Below are 14,680 nucleotides of genomic sequence, written 5' to 3' on the forward strand. Positions count from 1 at the left end.
GCGAGGTCCCTGGCCAACAAGGGAACCTGACCCTGTACCAGAAGATCCATTGGAGAGCATTTGAAGGAAGAGATGGGCAGGCGCCAAGGCAAGAATTCCTCTAACAATCTGAAAAACAACATGAAAACACCAGATCCCAGCGACTCTACAACAGAAGGACTTGAACACCCTAATCCAGAAGAAGTGGAAAAAAGTGCCATTATGAAAGCAATAGAGTCCCTTAAACAAGATATAAATAACTCCCTTAAAGAAATGGATGAGAAGTATAACAAAAAGTTTGAAGAAATGAGTAAATCCGTAAATGATACCCTGGGAAACCAAATAAAAACAAACAGGTAATGGAAACAGTTCAAGAATTAAAAACTGAAATGGAGACAATGAAGAAAACACAAACCGAGGGCTGGCTGGATATGGAAAATCTAGGTAAACGAACAGAAACAAGCATAACCAATAAAATACAATGAATCTCAGATTCTGAAGACATCATAGAGAAAATAAATGCTCTGATCAAAGAAAACAGCAAATCCAACAAATTCCCATCACAAAACATTCAAGAAATTTGGAACACAATAAAAAGACCAAACCTAAGAATAATAGGAGTAGAAGGAGAAGAATTGTGGATCAAAGGCCCAGAAAATATATTCAACAAAATTATAGAAGAAAACTTTCCCAACCTAAAGAACAATATTACTATGAAGGTTCAAGAAGCATTCAGAACACCAAATAGACTGGATCAAAAAAAAAACCACCCCCTCGCCATATAATAATCAAAGCACAAAACATACAGATTAAATGTTGGATGCCAGGCCTTTCCTGGTTCCTCGAGGCGCTATGCAGGACTGTTTACCCAACCAGTCTAAGCTTCCTGTCATCTCCTCTGCTCACCCCACTGGCTAGGGGGATTAGCATAGAGAGCTTTATCCTCTATTGGCATGGTAATTCCACCTGCAAACAAGGGTTCTCGCAGCGGTGCCTGGCACGTCTGTCACTGCAGCTGCTCAGCACCCCCCTGCCCTGTACCTCTTGCCACTCGGCACCATGTGCCCAACACCTCGATCTCACTCCCAGATGGGAGGGGGTTCTCGTCACTTGGCCCCTGAGTATATAAACCTGAAATTTCGCTGAGTAAAGTTGACATTTACCTTTTGGGCAAATGATCCAGATCTCTCTATGTGTGTTTGTTTTTAACTCCTAGGACATTGTTCCAAGCTCTTGGTTTGATACGGGAGGCACACACCCATATCGGGGAACAGGGACTCACAGAATTGGGTGGAATAATTAAAGAAAGACTATTAAGAGCTGTAAAGGAAAAAGGTCAAATAACTTATAAAGGTAAACCTATCAGACTTACACCAGACTTCTCTATGGAAACCATGAAAGCCAGAAGGTCCTGGATAGAGGTACTGCAGAAATTAAGAGACCATGGATGCAAGCCCAGACTACTATACCCAGCCAAGCTATCATTCAATATCAATGGAGAAAACAAAATATTCCAGGATAAAAACAAATTTAACCAATATGTAGCCACAAATCCAGCCTTACAGAAAGTAATAGAAGGAAAATCACAACCCAAGGAATCCAACAATGCCAACACTACCTACAATAACTCAGACATCTAGTGACCCTTCACAAGCACAACTCAAAGAAGGGAAACACACAAACTCTACTACCCCCCCCCCCCCCCCAAAATAACCGGAGTCAACAACCACTGGTCATTAATATCACTTAATATCAATGGACTCAATTCACCTATAAAAAGGCACAGACTAAGAGATTGGATATGAAAACAGGACCCAACCTTCTGCTGTTTACAAGAAACACACCTCAGCCACAAAGACAGGCATCTACTCAGAGTAAAGGGTTGGGAAAAGGTTTTTTAAGCAAACAGACCTAAGAAGCAAGTGGGTGTGGCCATTCTAATTTTTAACAAAACTGACTTCAAATGAAAATCAATCAGAAGAGATGGAGATGGACATTTTATACTCATAGCAGGAACAATTCATCAGGAGGAAGTCTCAATCCTGAATATCTATGCCCCTAATATAAAAGCACCCACTTACGTAAAAGAAATATTTCCAGAACTCAAGGCAGTCATCAAACCACACACACTAATAGTAGGAGACTTCAACACACCTCTCTCACCAATGGACAGGTCAATCAGACAGAAATCTAGCAGGGAAATAAGAGAATTAATAAAGGTAATGAATCAAATGGACTTAACAGACATCTATAGAACATTCCACCCAAACAGGAAAGAATATACCTTCTCTGCAGCTGATGGAACCTTCTCGAAAATTGACCACATACTTGGTAACAAAGCAAACTTCCACAGATACAAAAAAATATTAGTAACCACCTGTGTCTTGTTGGATCACCATGGATTAAAGTTAGAATTCAACAACAATGCTACCCCCAGAAAGCCTACAAACTCATGGAAGCTGAACAGTCAACTACTGAATCACCCCTGGGTCAAGGAAGAAATAAAGAAAGAAATTAAAGTCTTCCTTGAATTTAATGAAAATAAAGACACAACATACTCAAACCTATGGAACACAATGAAAGCAGTGCTAAGAGGAAAGTTCATAGCACTAAGTGCCCAATTAAAGAAAACGGAGAAAGCACACATTGGAGACTTAACAGCACATCTGAGAGCTCTAGAAAAAAAAAAGAAGCAGACTCATCCAGGAGGAGTGGAAGACTGGAAATAATCAAACTGAGGACTGAAATCAACAAAATAGAAACGCAGAAAACAATCCAAAGAATCAGTGAAACAAAAAGCTGGTTCTTGGAGAAAATCAACAAGATCGACAAACCCCTATCCAAGCTAATCAAACGGCAGACAGAGAACACGCAAATTAATAAGATCAGAAATTTGGGACATATCAGAAAAGGGGGACATAACCACAGACACAGAGGAAATTCAGAGAATCATTAGATCTTACTACAAAAGCCTGTATGCCACAAAATTGGAAACTGTGGAAGAAATGGACACTTTTTTAGATAAATACAATTTACCAAAATTAAGGCAAGACCAGGTGAACAGTTTAAATAGACCTGTAAGTCACGAGGAAATAGGATCTGTCATCAGAAACCTCCCTACCTGTGGCAGACCCCTTGACCAGCAAGGAAGAACGACCACGAGTCGAGAATTCTTCTCACATCACACTTTATTGGAGCCTCTTGGTTGAAGGGAGAGTGGGAAGCGAGAGAGAAAATGAGAAGTGAAAGAGAACAAGAAGAGTGAAAGAGAAAGCGAGGGGGGGGGCAAGCGGCATCTGCTTATATAGGTTGAAGGGACTCGGGTACCGTCCTGATTGGTGAATACCAGTCTGCTGATGCTCGGAGCCTCGAGATAGGCTAGGGACAAGGCTCAATTTCACATGTACAAGCAAAGGGCGCTCAGCCCCATGCGGCAATACCAAAGGAGGATTTGTTTACCTCCAAGCTGCAGGACCGCTAGCGCCATGTTGTAATGGCGATATCTGGACGGCTCCTTACACCTACCAAAAAAAGCCCTGGCCCAAATGGTTTCAATGCAAAATTCTACCAGAACTTCCAAGAAGAGCTAATACCTATACTCCTTAATGTATTTCACAATATAGAAACAGAAGAGTCATTGCCAAATTCTTTTTATGAAGCTACAGTTACCCAGATACCAAAACCACACAAAGACACAACCAAGAAAGAGAATTACAGGCCAATGTCACTCATGAACATTGACGAAAAAATTCTCAGTAAAATACTGGCAAACCGAATCCAAGAACACATTAGAAAAATTATCCATTATGATCAAGTAGGCTTCATCCCAGAGATGCAGGGCTGGTTCAACATACACAAATCTATCAATGTAGTCCATCATTTAAATAAACTGAAGGAAAAAAAACATATGATTATTTCATTAGATGCTGATAAAGCATTTGACAAAATTCAACACCCCTTTATGATAAAAGTGTTGGAGAGATTAGAGATACAAGGATCATACCTAAATATAATAAAAGCTATTTACAGCAAGCCGACAGCTAACATCAAATTAAATGGAGAGAAACTCAAAGCTATTCCACTAAAATCAGGAACACGACAAGGCTGTCCACTCTCTCCATACCTCTTCAATATAGTGCTTGAAGTTCTAGCAATAGCAATAAGACAACATAAGGGGATCAAGGGGATTCGAATTGGAAAGCAAGAAGTTAAACTTTCATTATTTGCAGATGATATGATAGTGTACATAAGTGACCACAAAAACTACCAAAGAACTCCTACAGCTGATGAACACCTTTAGTAATGTGGCAGGATACAAGATCAACTCCAAAAAATCAGTTGCCTTCCTATACACAAAGGATAAAGAAGCAGAGAAGGAAATCAGAGAAGCATCATCTTTCACGATAGCCACAAATAGCATAAAATATCTTTGGATAACTCTAACCAAGGAAGTGAAAGACCTATTTGACAAGAACTTTAAGTCTTTGAAGAAAGAAATTGAGGAGGAAACCAGAAAATGGAAAGATCTCCCTTGCTCTTGGATTGGAAGGATCTACATAGTAAAAATGGCAATTCTACCAAAAGCAATCTATAGATTCAATGCAATCCCCATAAAAATCCCACCAAAATTCTTCATGGACCTTGAGAGAAAAATAATCCACTTTATATGGCAAAACAAAAAACCCAGGATAGCCAAAACAATCTTATACAATAAAGGAACTTCTGGAGGCATTACTATCCAAGCTCTTCAAACTCTATTACAGAGCTACAGTATTGAAAACAGCTTGGTATTGGCATAAAAACAGAGAAGTCGACCTATGGAATCGAATAGAAGACCCGGATATTAACCCACAAACCTATGAACACCTGATTTTTGACAAGGGAGCTAAAAGTATACAATGGAAGAAAGAAAGCATCTTTAACAAATGGTGCTGGCATAACTGGATGTCAACCTATAGAAGAATGAAAGTAGATCCATATCTATCACCATGCACAAAACTCAAGTCCAAATGGATTAAAGACTTCAATATTAATCTGACCACATTGAATCTGATAGAAGAGAAAGTGGGAAGTAGTCTACAAGACATAGGCACAGGAGACCACTTCCTAGGTAGAACCCTAGTAACACAGACAATAAGAGAAACAATGAATAAATGGGACCTCCTGAAACTAAGAAGCTTCTGTAAAGCAAAGGACACTGTCATTAAGACAAAAAGGCTACCTTCTGACTGGGAGAAGGTCCTCACCAACCCCTCATCAGACAAAGGTCTGATCTCCAAGGTATACAAACAACTCAAGAAACTAGACACTAAAACTCTAATTAACCCAATTAAAAAATGGGGTACTGAACTGAACAGAGAATTCTCAACAGAAGAAGTTCAAATGGCCAAAAGACACTTAAGGTCATGCTCAACCTCCTTAGCGATCAGGGAAATGCAAATCTAAACAACTTTGAGATACCTTCTTACACCTGTCAGAATAGCTAATATCAAAAACACCAATGATAGCCTATGCTGGAGAGGATGTGGAATGAGGGGAACACTCATCCATTGTTGTTGGGAATGCAAACTTGTGCAACCACTTTGGAAATCAGTGTGGCAGTTTCTCAGGAAACTGGGAGTAAACCTACCTCAGGACCCAGCAGTTCCACTCTTGGGAATATACCGAAGAGATGCCCTATCATACTACAAAAGCATTTGTTCAACTATATTCATAGCAGCACTATTTGTAATAGCCAGAACATGAAAACAACCTAGGTGCCCCTCAATAGAAGAATGGTTAAAGAAGGTGTGGAACATATACACAATAGAGTTTTACTCAGTGGTAAAAAGCAATGACATCTTGAATTTTGCATGCAAATGGATGGAAATAGAAAACGCTTTACTGAGTGAGGTAACCCAGACCCAACAAGAGGAATATGGTATATACTCACTCATAAGTGGATTCTAGCCATAATTAAAGGACTTTGAACCTATAATTTGTGACCCTAGAGAAGCTAAATAAGAAGATGAACCTAAAGAAAAACCAGGCAAAACCTGGGTGCACGGGGGGGGGGGGTGGATGTAAGGGGAGATGGGTAGAAAGAAGGGAGAAGGGGAGGATTCGGGAAAACTTGAGGGAATGGGATGGGTGGGATGGAGGAAGGGTGGATATGGGAACAGGGAAGTAAATATCTTAATTAAGGGAGCCATTTTAGGGTTTTGCAAGAGACTTGATTCTAGAGGAGTTCTCACGTACAAGGAGAGGTCCCCAGATTGTTCCTTCAGCAGCAGAGGAGAGGGTGCCTGAACTGGCCTTGTCCCATAACCGCACTGATGAATATCTTGCATATCACCATAGAACCTTCATTTGGCGATGGATGAAGATAGAGACAGAGACCCACATTGGAGCACTGGACTTAGCTCCCAAGGCCCAAATGAGGAGCAGAAGGAAGGAAAACATGAGCAAGGAAGTCAGGACCATGAGGGGTGCATCTACCCACTGAGATGGTGGGACTGATCAAATGGGAGCTCACCAAGGCCAGCTGGACTGGGACTGATGGAGCATGTGATCAAACTGGACTCTCTGAATGTGGCTGATGGTGGAGGCTGACTGAGAAGCCAAGGACAATGGTGCTGGGCTTTGATTATACTGCATGGATGGGCTTTGTGGGAGCCTTGTCTGTTTGGATGCTCACCTTCTTGGACCTTGGGGGAGTGGGGAGGACCTTGGACTTCCCATAGGGTAGGGAACCCTGACTGCTCTTTGTCTTGGAGAAGAAAGGTAAGTGGGGGAAGGGGAGGGAATTGGGAGGAGGTGGAAATTTTTAATAAAAAATTGCTCTTGAAAAAATTAAAAAGGAGATTCTATTAATGACCTAAATTACAGAATAGGTTTACAGAAAAGTAGAACGCAAAAGGCAGAAATTAGGAGAGACTGATTACGGACTCTTAATGACTTTTAAAGATTGTTAGGAGACATTTTCTGTCTACGATCAATTGTTGGGATAACACCTGATCTAATAATTCATTTAAATAAAACCTTAGGTGATGATAAAGATTTGAATAGTTCCAGAGAATTAGCAGCTAAAGCAGAAAAGGAATTGACAATGGTTGAGGAAAAATTACAGGAGGCACATGTAGATAAGGTGAATAGAAATCTTGGTTGTATTCTAGTCATATTGCCTTCCAAAATTTCTTCTACAGGAATTTTAATGCAGAGGTATGATATTATCTTAGAATGGATCTTTTTACCACATAAACCAAGTAAAAATTAAAAACTTTTGTGGAAAAAGTCTCTGAATTAATTAAGATAAATTGAGACTTCGCCAACTATCAGGTATAGATCCAGCAGAAATTATGGTACCTTTCACTACTGATGAAATAAAAAAGTTATGGGAAGACAATGAACCATGGCAAAAGGCTTGTGCTAATTTTTTTTGGAAAATTAACAGCAACTATCCCAAAAGTGATAGACTTAATGTTAAAAAGAGAACTTCTTGGATTCTTCCTCAAATTGTACATGATGCACCAATAATTGGAACCCATACATTTTATACTGATGCAAATAAAATAGGGAAGGCAGATTACAAATCAGGATTAAGTAAGGTGGAACAAAGCCCTTATAATTTTGTCCAGAAGGCAGAACTATATGCTATTCTTATGGTACTAAGGGATTGTAAATAACCTCTCAATATAGTTACTGGTTCACAATATGCAGAAAGAGTTGTCTTGCATATTGAAACTGCTGAATTTATACCATATATGATATAGAACTGACTTCATTGTTTATACAGGCGCAAGACATAATCAGAAACAGGCTTTGCCCTACGTACATAACACACATCTGATTCCATATGTGTCTACCAGGTCCTCTAGCACCAAGTAATGCAGAAATTGATCAATTATTGATTGGGAGCATTTGCAGGCCTCAAAATTTCATAAAAAATATCATGCCAATAGCAAAGGTTTAAAGAAAGAGTTTTCTATTACATGGCAACAAGCTAAGGAGATTAATAAGAGATGCCCTACTTGCTCTTTCTATAATCAAACACCATTGCCTGCAGGAAGTAACCCAAAGGGTACTTAAAGGAATGAAATCTGGCAGATGGTTGTGTTCCACTTTACAGAATTTGGTAAACTGAAATATGTACATCACACCATAGACACGTATTCAGGTTTTCAATGGACAACAGCCTTGAGCTCAGTAAAGGCTGATTTAGTAATCACACATTTGTTGGAAGTTATGGCCATCATGGCTATACCTTCACAAATAAAGGCAGACAATGGTCCAGCATATGTATCTAAGAAAATGAAACATTTTTTGATTATTATAATATAAAACACATTACAAGTGTACCAAATAATCCTACAGGTCAGGCAGTTATAGAAAGTTCAAATCATACTTTAAAGGATGTGATGAACAAACAGAAAAGGACAAAAATACCTCCAGAAATAGATTGCATAATCCTTTATTAATCTTTAATTTTCTTAAGGCTAATGAGAAAGGAACAACAGCAGCAGAGACACAGTGGATAATGAAAAGAACTTCTGAATTGAATCAACGAATATATTTCAAAGATGTGTTGACCTCACAATGGAAACCAAAAGATGTATTGCTTTGGAAAAGGGGTTTTGTTCTTGTTTCCAGAGGAAAATAAAAATTATGGATACCATCAAAATTAATAAAGATTTGGTTTTAAGAGGAGAAACCTCTTGAAAAGGAGAAATGACATCTCATCCACAATGGTGATAGCCAAACAGGTGGCAAGAAAAAAATATAGGATGGGGACAGAGTTCTGTTTTTGTCTTTGCAGGACAACATTCCTTTTCAAAAATTCAAGAGACCTTGAATGTTTGAATGCTGACAGAAGAAAAAATAACTATCCACTCGGGATCATGTAGAAAACAGAACATGGTTTATGAGTCCAGGTATTGTTTATACTTACATTTACACAAACACACATATAGCTGGTTTTGGAGTTGGATAATGGCTTTGTACTTCTCTAAATCCAATTTTGTTTTTAAAAGGAACATTCAGAGTTTCTGTCTCATATCAGGAGTCATCTGGTGTGAGACAGAAGAAAGACTATAGGAAAAATTTAACTTTCTCCTTGCCTTTTTTTTGATCTATATCATATTCTTCATTGAACGTATGTTTATATGAATGATGTTTAAGTTTTTCATGATGAACATAGATTTTCCTATAGATCCTTTTCCTGTAATAATATTTGAAGTTTCCAGGAAGAAGATGTGGCCCCACAGCAACAACTCTACCTAGTTGAGATGATGTCGTGATACAGACAGCGCTACAGTAAGACCTCTTGTTTTGGGTACCATCTGCTGAAATGGTGCACCTTCTCATATTCTGGCCAGGACTTCAAATGAGAACTTTGAAAACAAAACAAAACAAAAACAAAACAAAACAAAACAAAAAATCCTGTTACCTGCTCAGAAATTGTTTGCAACTATACTAGATTGTAATTTTGAAACTTAATCACCACTTAATTTTTGCAGGATCCCATTAAGAGAACATCACCCTCATGACTGCAGGAAGCAATTCTAGATGACAATGCTCCTTAGCCCAAAAAAGTTTATCCATAATGTTGGGAACACTGTTCATGGGTTGTTCATTATTACTTGTATAAGATTGAGGGTTAGGGTGAAAGCTATGTTTGTTGAAAAAAAGGAAGATAGTAACAGTGGGTAATAAAGTGAATATTTGTGAGCTATTATTTATGGATAATTTTCATTGGTATAGTTTTTGTATATTGATACAAGTTCAAATTATATCTGTTACTTTTGTTTACATTTGTACACTGATGCAAAGTTATTTTGTCAGATTGTATCTATGCATGTTTCTATCTCCGTTTAAGACATTTTGTATATTGATACAACTTTTAGAGTATGTTTTTATATTGCATTATATATTATTCCTACCTCTGATCAAACTACTTATATATTGTTTACATTTTGAGGTTCTGTTCTCATTTGTTATACTTTTTAACAGATTATTTAATATTCTAACATCAAGTTTTAGTCTTTCAGTTATACGTGTATTTATTATTATAGGTCAATAGTTATTCATGTTTGTTGTATATACAGTCAGATCAATTAGGTTCTTTAGATATATAGACTGTATTATGTCTATATAGGTGATCCTCAACCACTTCAAGGATCTGTAGAACATGGCATTTAAATAACTTAGGGTTTTGTTGACATGAGACATGATTGCTCCTGGCAGCACTGATCTATTCCCGAGAGAATGTTGAACACCAAAGACACTCCAATTGGAACCTGTTTTCTTCCTGGAAAAAACTGACCTTTGGGCCAAGAAATGCCCATGCCTCAACCACTGACAAGATATATAGTATCCAGAAATGGATAAGCAGGACTGTCAAATCTTGCCAAGACAGGGTAAGACAGTTTTGAAAAATTTCTTGCCTTTGAAAATGTTCTGTCAGTTATTCTAGGCCTTAACCAAAGTTGGTTGCTTCAATGTTGCAAATGAGACTTTGTGTGATTGCCCAGGTAGCCAGTTGTAAGGCCCGGGCCTTCCCTTGCTCCCTGGGATGCAAATCAAGGAGTGTTTTGGCAACCAGCTAAGCTTCTTGCTAAGTTCCGTGCTTGTATTGCTCTAGCTTGGTATAATAGCCTAGGGCTCTATATTACTTTGGAATGGTAATTTCTCAACCTGCCCGGAAGAGCCCAGGTGCCAAGGTACCTCTCACCTGTCTGACACTGCCTTGCACCCTTGCCCACCTGCCTGCGAAAAGCTCACTTAGCGCCAGCTTCCCCACCCCCCTCTGGCTGAGAGGGGTTTCCTTTACTGGGGCCAAAGTGTATTTTAACCCCAGATTAAGCTGAATAAACGAGCATTCTCCTCCTGGCAAATGACTCGAACTTTCTGTATGGGTGTGTGTGTCTCTGTTTAATCCCTAGGACCTTATCCAGCTCGTGGAAGGTATGGAGTCATGGTCCATACCAGGTGGGTGGTGATGCAGACTCGGGTGTGGAACATTTGCCACAAATGGAGACCCTGCTGGAATCGAAAGCAGCTACAACCAAAGAACTCTTGTCTGCAAAACCATCTACGAGTTTTGAGAGGTAAGAAAAATCCATGGGGTCATCCTCTGAAAGTCTGGCCAGTAGGTTTATAGAGAGCACGAGGGTGGATTGGCTCCAAATGGGTGCGGGACTGGTTTCAGGCTATTTGATAATACTTGTAGAGAAGCAAGGGAAGTAAGCACTGGTATTTTTAATGTAGACAACACGAGAGTTCCTTAAGACAGTTTTCTTTTATGCAAGGTAGTAATGAAAGACCCCCGAGGGATGTCTTCCTTTCGAGAGAGGCCCCCGGACCCACGAATTAAACAAAACCACACTTACGGATGCAAACAGCAAGAGGTTTATTCAAATACACAGGTACCTGGGGCGACAAGGTCTCTCGGAGGACTTGCGCGCCCCCAGGTTGGGGTGAGGGGTTCTTATAGGAGAGCAAAAGCGCGGGTACAGAAGTGAAAAGCGTGGTTATGGGGATTCATTCCATTGGTCAATTCAAATAAGGCTAAGAGTGCGCGCTCAGTGGCAAATTCTTGACCTTTCACCTAAATACCAAGGAGGGGGTTGTCCAGGAGTTTCCTGTTTTTCTTATCTGCTTTCCTAGCTGGAGACCCCATGGCCGACTGTAAATATCTTGACTCACATCCTGTCACAGGACAAAAGGCCTCCTCCCCTCCCCCTTATTTTACAGGCTTGATTCTAATGCCTTTCATTTCAACATTCAGGGTGGTATCTTTTCTTTTTTTTCCTTTTCAGTAATCGCCTAATTTTTTTTATAGAGAGCTCAGTCCCTGGCTCTCACGTGCAGGAAACTTTAAATTTTACTAAAGAGAACAGGCTGGGCGCAGCTAGTGCCCAGCGGAAGTCCGTTCCCAAGGCAACAGGGCCCAGCATAGTTGGCCCACTAGCGAATTGCCGACTGCTCATGGGGAGTGTGGGCCTCGGCCTGAGAGGAGATTCAGAAAGTATATCTATAAATTCTATTGAGAGTTTTTGAGAAACAAAAGGGTAGCTTCACAGAGCCTGTCTTTCATGGGGATTAAGAAAGCTCCCATGCATGTTTGGGTGCGGGTGACGGGACTGTCAGTGGGCCCTCACTATGACTGAGATAGTGGCAGCATGGCCGGAGTGCACAGGCCTGGGTGCAAACTAAAATTGCCCCTCTGGGAGCCGCGGGCCACACTGCACAGACACGGAGGACGCCCACATGCTAGATAGGATGCGGTCCGGTCCTCTGGCAGGCTCCGGCGGGCGTGATTGGGCCCGGCGGGCGACAGGATGCTAACAGCCACGACATGGAGTCCGTTTCCAAGGCAATGGACTCACGGAGCCACCAAGCTCGCACGGCTAAACATAGACCTGGGAAAACAGCCTACGGCAAACAATTAAGTCCAAAAGACAAAAGTGCGGCTGCAATAACAAACGCTATTGAGCTGGCAGAGGCCACAGGCCTGCGACTTAATGGCAGACAGTTCCCGCATCTGGGCACGCTCAGAACGCGGCGGCTCCCGCGCCCTGCGCCCCCCCTTTTGTCCCCTGCCGGCGGCGGTGATGGCGGGGTCAGAGCCCACAGCTTGAGCCAAGGCGAACATAATAGCTGGCGGGCACGCCGAGTTGCGCAGAGGCGGAGCCACGGGTGTGCTCAAGATCGAGAAAGACATTGCTTGCTAAATGGATAGAAAAGGTGTAGGAAAAATGATTTTTGGCCCAAAAATCACCAAGTTACTGCTGAAATTGAATAGCCACATGATCACAGTAGCCAGCTAACCTAACTCATCTGTGGGTAAAAGACAAGCAGGGACAAGAGTAAATGTGGAGAGCAAATTTAACCTCACACAGTCTATAAACAGAGGAGAGGATTCAGAATTCTCCTAATTTTATGATTTACAAGTTAATATAAAAGGATAGTTAAAGATCTGCCCGCCAGAGCTCAGGAGGCAGTCTGTAGATGGAGTGGGCCTGTGTCTCGCCCCCTGCTGTGCAGCACGGTTTCAGCTAAGGGGAAAAGACAGGTTTAAGTTAAGACAGCCTCTCGATAAACAGGTTAAAAATGCTTCTTTTCTATTTCACAATTTTGCTTCTTTGTCAAAAGTCTGCAGTTTGTAGACAGGTAAATTTGTATCCTAGGTAAATTGATTTCAGTACTGTAGCTCTGTAGTAAAGTTTAAAGCCAAAAATTGTAATGGATTCAAAAGTTCCTTGATTTGTACAGGATTTTAAGTTTTGTCTTTTCTCATAAGGTTAAAAATTATTTTATTTAAAAGTCTAAAATTTTCGTTATAAATTTATTGGGCACTTACATTAAATTTACAGATTATTTTCAATGATATTATCAATTTGGCTATATTGGCACTGTCTTCACAAGAGAATAGGAGATTCTTCCATTATCTGATGGCTTAAATTTCTTAAAAGGTTTAAAGTTCTTGTTATGCAGGTTTTTCAATTTGTGTAATTAGAGTTACTCAAAGATATTTTATAATATTTATGGCTATTTCATTTATCAGATATATAAAAGAAATACATTTGGGTTGTTTTCAGATTCTATATATGATAAAGTAATTCTGCTATAAACATGGTTAAACACATGTCCTTGTGACATGGTTGAACATCTTTTGTATATAGGCCCAAAAGAGGTATAGCTAAGTTTTGAGGTGGTTTGTTGCCTAATTTTCTGAGATTTCAACATACTAGGATCCAAAGTGGCTGTGCCAGTTTGCATTTCCACCAGTGGTGGAGGAGTTTCTCTTAAACATAAGTTGTGAGCAGTATTTTTAATCTTGGTTATGTTGCAGAGATAAGATAGAGTCTCAGAGTCGTTTTAATTTGCTTTTCTCCAATGGTTAGAGATGTTATATTTGAGCATTTTTTAAATGTCTTTCAGTCATTTTCAGTTCATCTATTGAGAGTTTTCAGTTTAGGTCTATTGCATATATTTTTATTTGATTAATTGTTCTTCGGAGGACTAATTTCTGGAGTCCTTATGTTTTTAAAGTGGATTAATGACTGGTGAGGATTTTTCAATTTTATAGCCTGATATGTCTTGTTGACTGTCCTTTGTTATATGGAAGCTTCTCAGTTCTAAAGATCCTATTAATTATTTCTCTAAATTTTGGCAAAAGGCTATATGCCCCCATGAAAATGGCAATTTGGATAATTCTATCCAGTTGTACGATAACACTCACACACTGGACCAGATAATTACTTCTGCTCCTGGAAAAGTTCCACGTAGAGCTGGTTCTAGGAGGTGTTTTGGGGTTGGCCATTCAGCCTAAATCATAGGCCTGCTGCGGTGGCACAGGACAATAGGATTTACTCTTTGGAGCAGAGACCTACAGGTCTTTGTAAGTTCAAGATCAGCCCACACCAGCACTGGCTATACTAAATTTTGCTCTGAGTTTTTTTTATTACTCTTAAATATTAATTTGGGAGAGGAACTTTGTTTATGTCTGTCCTAGGAATGCTGACGTCGATTTGGGTGCTGTGCTGTACATGACTGTGGATTCATCTGTCTAGAGGCCTGAGGACGAAGCCTCTGCTGTGGAGCTGTCTGACCTGTCTGCTACAGAGCTGGCGGATTCTTGAGAAGTGATCCAGTGCCTGGATTTATCCCTTTCCAGCTCCCTTCCCATGTTCTGTCAGTCATTGCTGTGCTGTCATTACTG

Source organism: Myodes glareolus, chromosome 18 (genome assembly GCF_982192425.1).
Source record: "Myodes glareolus chromosome 18, mMyoGla1.1, whole genome shotgun sequence".
Lineage (NCBI taxonomy): Eukaryota > Metazoa > Chordata > Mammalia > Rodentia > Cricetidae > Myodes > Myodes glareolus.